Source organism: Suncus etruscus, chromosome 10 (genome assembly GCF_024139225.1).
Source record: "Suncus etruscus isolate mSunEtr1 chromosome 10, mSunEtr1.pri.cur, whole genome shotgun sequence".
Classification (NCBI taxonomy): domain Eukaryota; kingdom Metazoa; phylum Chordata; class Mammalia; order Eulipotyphla; family Soricidae; genus Suncus; species Suncus etruscus.
This window is the reverse complement of record NC_064857.1, coordinates 73396255-73404101: the sequence shown is the minus strand read 5'-3', so window position 1 is coordinate 73404101 and position 7847 is coordinate 73396255.

Here is a 7847-nt window from a genome sequence, read left to right as displayed (position 1 = left end):
TGGGTGTGGCCCAAAAATCTTAAAATATTTTAATTTAATTCAAACCCTGTTCTTTGCAATTTCCTTTAACTCCTTCAGAAAAATTACTCATCTAATCCATCCAGAAAAGTCCTTCTTGGCAAGACTGGAAATGAACTGTTGTCAGCTTCAGTTTGGTTGCAAGACCCAAGACATAAGAAGATATGGACTCACACTACAAAAATGCCTTCCTCACAGCTATATTCGTTGTAGCACTATTTACAATAGCTAGAATCTGGAAACAACCAAGATGTTCTTCAACAGATGAATGGTTAAAAAAAAAACTGTGATACATATACACAATGGAATATTATGAAACTATCAGGAGAGATGAAGTCATGACATTTCCCTATACATGAATGCGCATGGAAACTATTATGCTGAGTGAAATAACTTAGAAGGAGAAAGATAGACACAGAATAGTCTCACTTATCTATGGGCTTTAAGAAAAATAATAGACATTACTGTAATAATGCCCAGAAACAATATAGATGAGGGCTGAAAGGATCAGCTCACAATATAAAGCTCACCACAAAGAGTGGTGAGTGCAGTTAGAGAAATAACTACACTGACAACTATCATGACAATGTCAATGAATGAGAGTATTAGGATGCCTGTCTTGAATACAGTCAGGGGTGAGGGAGGAGGGAGGTCAGGGGCATAGGTGGTGGAAATGTTGCACTGGTGAAGGGGGTGTTCTTTTTATGACTGAACCCAACTTCAATCATGTTTGTAATCATGGTGTTTAAATAAAAATATTATTTTTTAAAAGGGGAAAAAAGAAGAAATGGACTGGCCTCTAAGGTTCTAGAGCTTCAGGAATATTCAGGCTGGGTGTGAGACATAGGAACTGAGTGCAGCACACATCACAGAGCTGTCTTCAAATACACAAGTGTGTTGATCAAACCTAACCTATAATCACAGTTTGAACTTTCAGTCCATCCACTCCTATTGCCCAGAGTTGATGTTTTCAAATACTCTTCAAACATCAATTCTAGCAAAGAGCCCTCTGTGCTTCCAGAGTTGTTCTGTTTTCAAAGCAGAGGGATTCCTGGTTGAATCAAAGAAGGCAACGAAGACTCTTGCTAATGCAAAGTAGCAAGGTCTGAGCCCTTCTGTTTTACGCTGCACACTGATTTGGAAGCAAATATTTTTCCAACAACATCAGCAAATTGAAAGCGTTTTTGAAGACTGAAGGCCTCACAGAATGCTGTTTGGGAAAGCCAGGCTCATGGATCTGTCAGTGACATATGCTGTCCCCTTCAGAGTAGTTTGAAAATGAGAACCCTCTGTCAAACAGCTCCACAATATATATATATATATATATATATATATATATATATATATATATATATATATATATATTCACAGACGTGAACTGAGCATAGATATTTCGAGATCCAAGAAAGAGATGCAGAAGGAGGGCAGCCCCCCAAAATGTGTCTGTTTTCATTTCTCTTCCTATTTATCAATAACAGCACTGATAACTTCCTGCTTCTCACATTATATTTGTAAATGAGGTTGATAGTTACACTTGTAAATGGGAAATGTTTAATTAAATTTTCCCAGTGTGTTTCACCAAATATATATACATATATACCGTATTTGCCGGCATATAAGACAACTGGGCGTATAAGACAACCCTCTAATTTTGCAGTTAAAACATAGGTTTAGGCCTATATTCATTGTATCAGACAGTTCCTGTGCTGCAACTGTATGTACCACAGTGAGCCAATCACAACAAGGAAAGGTTCAAAGGTTATACTGTAATAGACTTCCTCTGACTCTGGCCAATCTGAGCAGGCTTTTTACAGTGTAGATTTGGGTCCAGAACATTGTCTAATTTGCATGCATCAAAAGCCTTCTTGGATTGGCTGAGTTAGAGAGGCAGTCTGAGCAGACTTGCAGTGATTGGTCCCTTACCATAGGCACCTTTTCTGGCAATTCCCTGGTGGCGTCAGTTAATCTCCCCCACTACATGAACCAAACAACACCCCATCCTCGGACCCTAGCATTGAACCACCAACACGGTTAGCTGGGTTTTGCCAGAAATGGCCCCCAGATCTCCTGAGTACTGTTCGGGAGCCCCCAAGAAAGAGACTTGGAAACTCTGCGGCCTGATTTTTTTTGTTTGTTTGTTTGTTTGTTTCGTTTAGCGGCATATTGAAACATTTTTCGGGATATACTCGGTGTATAAGACGACCCCCGATTTTTGGTTGACTTTTTTTTTGTTTCAAAAGTCGTATTATACACCAGAAAATACAGTATGTTTTTTTTTTTTAAATAAAAGGTTGAACTACAGAAAACCAGCACTAAGTTATTCAAGCACATTTTAACCATCACTAAGTAATTCAAGAGTAGAAGCGAGCAATTTAAGGAACTTCACCTCAAGTAGGGGAGAAAAATCACTCATGCAAATAACAGAATTACAAGGTATCATTCTTTCTTGAAAAATATTGCATGGCACAGCATGCTCTTTTCTTTCTAAGCTCTGTTGATTTAAACCAGGCCTCAGAGTCACTAATGAGCATCCCGGAGCTTCTGCCTTATCATGTGCCAATATTTCAGGGAAACTCATAAAATAAACTGTCTACAGACCTTTTCTGCTTTTCAACCTCCAGCTCACAGATGAAACACACCAATATACAAGAACCCCTTGTTTTATCCCCTTGATTCCTCTCTTGTTCCTTTTATTTCCTTCTGGAAACTTTCAAGTCTATAGAAAAGTGTCATGAATATTTAATCCACCCCCATGTTCTTTCACCCAGTTCCAATGACCAGCAAGTAAGTCTAAGTAAAACTAGTTGCCTTAGAATCCTCACCACTCTTCTCACTGCACGCAAAATAGTCTTTGGGAAGTTAGTCCCCAACATACCAATGCTCCGTTAAATACGTGAATGAACCTTGCCTTGTTTTTTCAATGATGTTCACCTTTTAATAAATCCCTGGTATTTTTAGGGATTCACTTCGCTGCTTCACATTCTACAGTGTGTGCTCATTTTCATTCTTTCTACCAAAAAGAGGTAGGGAGCTGGCCCATCTATTTTAAACAAATTATCACTGAAATAGTCTGGAAGCCTCATCCTTTTTAATCATCACGGAGCTTTTGCATAGCTATGGATCTGAGATTACAAGCTCACACTTTGTCAGTCACTGACTTCCACACTATTATTTTGAGCATGTTAGTACTTGCCATTTATTTATTTAGAATATTTTTATATTATAATGAGTTTCTCACATTCTTGTTTTCTTTCCTACTCCAAGGTGGTTATTGATCTGTGAAAGCCTCCTCATTCCAGGGAACAATTCTTCTGTCTTCAGGAAGGGAGTCAAGTCCAGCAATGGGACTGACTTTCCTATAACATGTAAAAAATAAAAGCATCCAGTTCAAAGGGATCATTCAGAAAAGCATCCAAATGCCTTAGGGAGTCTTTGGGGGGGGGGCGGCATTAAATGGGAAGAAGGAAATAAGTGGAAATTTGAGGTAAGAGAAATAATACAGTTGGTAAGGCACTGCCTTGCATGTGGCCAACCGTGGTTCAATTTCTGCACTACATATGGTCCCCAAGACTGATCCATGGGCACAGAGCCAGGAGTAAATCCTACCACCCAACCGTGTGACCTCCCAAACAAAAACACAGGTTAAAATTACATCATGAAGTTAAATAGATAAAATGAATTGAAAAAAGCAAGGCTAGGTCTTATTAGCAAGATAATATCCTATGTGCAAAGGAGTAAAGCAAAGCATGAAAGAGAAAAATTGATTCTCTGATTCCCAAACCAAAAACAGTCACTCTACATTTGTCTTTCCTTGCTGCCCATAGTAAAAGCCAAAGTTTTGAGACATTCAGCAATAGGTCAAAATCACTTCCTGTGTTCTTCACACCGTATTCCAACTTCAGCAAAATGTCTACGAATATTTTTTTTTAATTTCAAAGTCTTCTGATTAAAGTATACCAGAAGGGCATCGACAGAGCAGGCTGTTTCTGTTCTTTTGCGGAAGGTTTCAATGGCCGCCATAGATTCTCTAAATCTATTTACTTCAAGGCTGGAATGAAACAAACATGACAGATGGTTTTTTAAAAAAATCAAAGGGGAAGTTCTTGGAACACATCCTTCAAAATAAAATTTTGTTTCTTTTTTTTTTTTCCCTGAGCAGCTGAAATGATTTTCAGAACATCTGATGAGCGATTTTAATACTTCAACTTTCTCCTCCATGAAGCAAGCCCATTCATTTGGAGACTTCTGTTCTTTTGTTTTATTTCTGTGTCTTTCTTTGACAAGACATAAAGTCTGAAGACGACAATATGCTAAATGAATGGACCCATAGTATATTTGGCTACACAAGGGCTGCTGGAGCATACTGGGGATTTTGATGGGAGAGCAGAATGCTTAATGAAAGAAATCATGCAGAAATCTAAAAGAAAGGTAATGAGTCACAGTATTTGCAACAACTCACTCACAGGAGCCCAGTAATTTTCCTTCACCTGATAGTAGGACAGTGAGTGAAGACTAGCCTCCTCTTTGAAACACTGGAGACCCTGGTGGTTAAAATAAGGCTAGGAAATGGGGCCAGAGCGGTAGCACAAGTGATAGGGTGTTTGCCTTTGCCTTGCACACGTTAACCTAGGAGGGACCTCAGTATGATTCCCTGGTTTCCCCGATGGTCCCCCAAGCCAGGAGTAATTTCTGAGTGCATAGCAAGGAGTAACCCCTGAGTGTCACCGGGTATAGCCCAAAAAAACAATTAAAAAAAAGCCAAGAGCTGAGACACTGGGGTAAGGATGGTTGGCATGGTTTGGGCAGAGTTGTTCGTTTTTTTTTTTTTTTTCTCACCCTGATCAAAAAAAATATGACTGGCTTCAAGTTCCAGGATGACCTCACTTAGGAACTGAAATCTAACTTAAGAAAACATGCAGAACTAGTCACTGAGATTAGCACCTCTGACCAAGTAAATAATGGTGCTTTTTCCATTAGAAGAGAGAATGCAGGTCAAGGAGGAGAAATACAATGACTGCCCTTCACTAGCACAGGTCATCTGGAATATAAATCCCTGGAAGATATCTAAAGGAATTGATAGGATGCTCCCACATTGGTGTTCAAAGGCGAATCTTTATCTAAAGACATGCACATTTAGAAATCATGTCTTGATCTCACAGCTAGAAGCTGGTGGACTTGGACCTCCACCAAAATGCAGCATAAGGGTACTGTTTCCAAACAGACTTGGGAGTGAGAGGGATGTGGAGTAATCTCTGCATTCAGGGCTGGGGTAAAGTACTTGCCTTGCATGCAGCTGTGACAGCTGCAAAATGCTTCAAATTTCCAGCACTATATGCAGTGCCCAAAACAGACAAGGTCATTCCTGAGCATAGAGCAGAAATGGCCCTTGAGCACCAAAAGGTGAAGCCTAAATCCCTCAATTCTAAAAAAAAGTAAAATATTTAAACATAAAATAAATGTCTGCATCATTACCTTCTGGCCAGGTGGATGTTAAGAAGGTGACATGGACTGGTTCTATTGTCTTGTTAGCCAAACACAGATCATTGAACCCACTTCTTAGGATTTTAAGAGACTTGATAGATGTTATCTGGATAAAGGCTCCCTCACAGAACTCAATCCTGATTACAGCTACTCCTCCACTCAATACTTCTATAGTAGCCAAGGAGGTCTGTTTTCTGCAGTTGCAAGCCTGTGCACTGATCACAGCCCTTACCCAAGAAGAAAGGATGCTAAATTTAGTGGGATACACCCGTCAAAAAAAAAAAAAAAGCCAACACTGATGTTGTGTGTAAGAAGAGATTTAGGTATCTGACAACTGAAATAGGAAGTTGTTATACACAACAGAAGCAGGAAGTAGAATGGTGATTTTTCAAACTTGGGAGGGGGAAATGGGAATTGCTATTCAAAGAGTATAAAACTAGAATCATTTAAGATGAAAAAGTTCTAGACCTGCTACACAAGATGCAGGAATGAAGAGATAGCATAACAGGTGGAAGATCATGCTTTACATGGAGAGGCCCTTGGCTTTCTCGGGGATTCTGTGTTATCTCTCCAGAGTCCCAAGAACAAAGCCGGAAGTAACACCAAAGAGACACCTCAGGTCTCCACTACCACCAAACCCCAAAAGCTTACCAATCTTGGTTATGGACATAAAATGATACCAAAAATGCCAGACCAAACGTAAATATGTACTAGATGTGTATCTAAACAAGTAGCAATGACGGGGAAATCATTTGAGTTACAAAAGAGGAAGATCACCTGGTCAAAGAATAAGAAGATGAAGACAAGAAGCAGAAGGTAGCAGGTAGCTTTAAACAGATATTCTATGGCAGACCCTAGTCAGTGTTTTCAGAAGCACCATTGTATCAGAAAAATAAAATCTAAAAATAACCCAACACATCCGAGATCCTAGTATAGTTCCTGGCTCTCACTTAATATTTCATAAACATTTGGCAAAATACAAATTTCACAGAACTCATTACAAGTTAGATTTGTCACCAGCACAAGTTAATAACATATTTACAAAAATTATAATGAAACCACTAGGCTTGGCAATGTCATCTAATACCACAAATAATTTTATGGATTTATCCAGAAAATCCAGTCTACATAAAAATCCTAGCAGAGCAGAATGATATACACATAATAATGTCAATAACAACATTGTTACATCAATTGTTTAATAATCATAGTGTGCTTTTCTGGGGGAATACAATAAAACACTGAAAATAAAGGAATAAGTCTATAGAGTAACTCTTAAAATAGTTCAGAAGTATATTGTTGGGGGCCACAGTTATAGAGCAGTAGATAAGGCATTTGCACATGGCTGACCCAAGTTCAATCATGGCACCATATTGTTCCCCATAGACCTGCCAGAAGTGATCCCTAAATGTACAGAGCCAGGAGAAAGTCCTGAGCACCACCAATTGTGCCACCCCTAAAAAACACTGTTGAGTAAGTATAATTCTCTCATCAAAGCATAATATCATGTTTAAAATATTTGCACATATGCAATGATGCTTCTCTGAATAATGTATATGATTATAATATGTAAAATAAGTATATCATATATCTATACACATATATAAAGAGAGAGGGATTATTAGAAACGGGTTCAGGCAATTTAAGAGACAAGCAATTTCTAACATCTGTAGTCAGCAAGCTAACTCAGCAGTGTAATTCTAGTCTGAGTCCCAGGAGAACTGGTAGTGAGGTTCCAACCTGAAGATCAGCAAGTTCAAGATTCAGGAAAGAGTCAGTGTTTCAGCTCAAAGGCAGAGAAAAACTATGTCCCAATTAAAAGAAAATTGGGCAGGAGTTCCCACTTACGTAAAAAAAAAAGAAAGAAAGAAAGAAAGAAAGAAGAAAGAAAGAAAGAAAGAAAGAAAGAAAGAAAGAAAGAAAGAAAGAAAGAAAGAAAGAAAGAAAGAAAGAAAGAAAGAAAGAAAGAAAGAAAGAAAGAAAGAAAGAAAGAAAGAAAGAAAGAAAGAAAGAAAGAAAGAAAGAAAGAAAGAAAGAAAGAAAGAAAGAAAGAAAGAAAGAAAGAAAGAAAGAAAGAAAGAAAGAAAGAAAGAAAAGAAAAAAAGAAAAAGAAAAGAAAGGATCAGACTTTTTTGTTTTCTTGAGTCTTAAACTGTTTGTGTTTACCCACATTGTGAACTCAACTACTTTACTCAGTTTGCCCATTCGAAAGTTTATTTAATGCAATAACTACCCTCACAGGAACAACTAGAATGTTCACCAAATGTCTGAGCACCCCTTGGACCAGTCAAATTGACACATGCAATTAACTACCACAACATGGGAAGAAATAAATTCTAATCATTGTT